We start from the raw sequence: 2,748 nt of genomic DNA, 5'->3' as shown, positions 1-2,748 counted from the left end.
TCCTATTCTTTGTCTGTCTTGCTAGAGGTTTATCAATTTTATTGTTCTTTTTAAAGAGCCAATTTTTGGTTTCACGGATTTTCACTATTGTTTTTATGTTTCCAAATCATTGATTGCTGGTCTTATTTTTATTATTTCTTCTCTTCTGCTTGATTTGTGTTTATTTTGATCTTGTTTTTCTAGTTTCTCGAAGCAGGAGTCTAGATTATGAGTTGAAACCTTTCTTCTACTCTAATATTAGTATTAAATGTTATAAACTTTCTACAAGCACTGCTTTTATTGTGTCTCACAAATTTTGATATGTTGTATTTTTATTTTCCCGCAGTTCAAAATATTTTCTAATTTACCTTAAGGCTTGTTCTTTGACCATGTTTGAGTATTTTCTCTTGTTTTTCTGTTATTGATTTCTAGCTTAACTCCATTTCAGTCAGAGAACATACTTTGCATGATTGCAATTCTTTTAAATTGGTAATGTTTGTTTCAAGACAACATGCCAGAGGTTTGTTTCATGATTTATCTGGATAAATTTTCAATGTGCACTTGAAAAAAAAATATGTTTTGCTTTGGTTGGGTGCAGTATTCTATAGATGGCAATTAGATATAGTTGTTAGATAATATTTTCTTAGTTCATCTATATGTTTATTGATTTATTTTTCACTAGTTATATCTATTATTGAGAGTATTGATGCCTACAACTATTCTTGTGGGTTTAGCTATTTCTCCCTTCAGTTCTGTCAGATTTTGCTTCTTATTTTTTGAAATGCTTTTGTTAAATGAATGAACATCTGTTTTTGAGAAATAGGATTTGCGTTACATGAACAAGATGTAAGGGATTTGTATCTTATTTCATGACAATATATCATATATAAGACTTACTATAGATGAAAAACTTACAGTTTTTGGAAATACAGTTACAGAAATAACCAAATTGTAATTTGTGAAACAATTCAAATCTGAGCAAAGTATGATCTCTTTTTAGTATATCATAATGAGGATTCATATAACATTTTCCAAGAGTTATAAAGAAACAGACAACTGATTTTTCCACCTGGAGAAGATAATTACAGTTTTAAAAAATGATTTTTTGCAAACTAAGTTGTAAATGAGAATGTCATGAACTTAGCACCAAGTAGCTTGCTTTGCAAGACTGTTCAAAGTAGAAGAGAAGAGATGTCTTTTTCCATTTAGAAATGAATATTCTGGGTGAACTCCTGTTCTCTGTGTGAGGAGCTTAGTAGTCAACACTCCATCCAAATAACATGTAAATAGGTGAATGGACTGAAAAATCAACTCTTCTTGGATCTGAAAGAGAGGGGAGGACACAGAGTAAACAGCTGCCCCCAAGACTGGAGAGATAAGCAAGTGAATACAGGGAGTCACACCATACCAGAGAGGAGACACATGAGTGGAAACCAGTGCCTAGGTAGGAACAACTGAAAAACTGAATTGTAATTGGTAAATTGCTGGAGCTCAATGAGGACAACTGTGAGAGTTATAAACTCCAGAGGGACCCAGTCATGTGTGGCGGGGGGCGGGGGAGGGTGCGCTTCAACATATTGTAAGACTTACCTCCGTGAGCTCAACCAGTTTCCTAAAGTAAATATCAGAAGAGAACCTCTTCTTGCTTCTGGCAAGGGGAGGGGAAATGGAACCATTTTGAAATCCTCCAGAGTTCTGTTCTTAACAAGGCCTGCCTTCAGGAGAAACTAGTTAACCAGAGTCTAACCTACTGGGATATTATCATATCCCAGCTGACCTGGGGCAAGGGAAATAGCCATCTCCAGCCCACAATAACCATCCAGTCCCATTTAACGGGGGAAGAAAAAATGCTGAGAAACACTTGTGAAGTTCACAGTCCAGAAGCCTAGGCTCACTAAAACACTGAGACCTAATCATAGGGCTATAGAACATTTCCTCTCCCCCCACAGCTCACCACCACATTACTGAAGTCTTATTTACAGCATTTCCCTTTATTCAAGACATTATATTTGGTTATCAAAAGTTATAAGGCACACCAAAAGGTAAAAAACACAATTTTAAGAGACAGAGCAAGCATCAGAACTAGATAGGGCAGGGATGTTGGAATTATCATACTGGGAATCTTAAACAATGATAATTAATATACTGAGAGTTCTAGTGGATAAAGTAGACACATGAAAGAACAGATGAGCAATGTAAACAGAGACATGAAAATCCTAAGAAAGAACCAAAAAGAAATGATAGATATCTAAAGAATTATAATAGAAATGGAGATTACCTTTGATTGGCTTATTGGTAGATTGAACATGGCTGAGGAAAGAATCTGTGAGTAACAGCATATATCAACAGAATCTTCAAAAACTGAAAAGCAAAGAGAAAAATACTAAAAACAGAGCAGAATATACAAAGACTGTGGGACAATTACAAAAATTAAAGCACACATGTAATGGATAACCAGAGGGAAAGGAAAGGGAGCAAGGAACAGAAGAAATATTTGAAACAATACTGACTGAGAATTTTCTTAAATTAATGTCAGACACCAAACCACAGATCCAGGAAACTCAGAGAATAAGCAGGATAAATGCCAAACAAATAAACAAAAAACCCCACGAAAACTACACGTAAGCATATCATTTTCACAATACAGATAATCAAAGATAAAGAAAAAACCCTGAAAGAAGCCAGAGGATGAAAATACCTTACTTGTAGAGGAGCAAAGATAAGAATTACAGCTGACTTCTCAGAAACCATGCAGCAAGAAAACAGTGG

The sequence above is a fragment of the Physeter macrocephalus genome, chromosome 8 (assembly GCF_002837175.3).
Source record: "Physeter macrocephalus isolate SW-GA chromosome 8, ASM283717v5, whole genome shotgun sequence".
In the NCBI taxonomy this organism is placed as follows: Eukaryota; Metazoa; Chordata; class Mammalia; order Artiodactyla; family Physeteridae; genus Physeter; species Physeter macrocephalus.
This window is presented reverse-complemented; position numbering follows the sequence as displayed.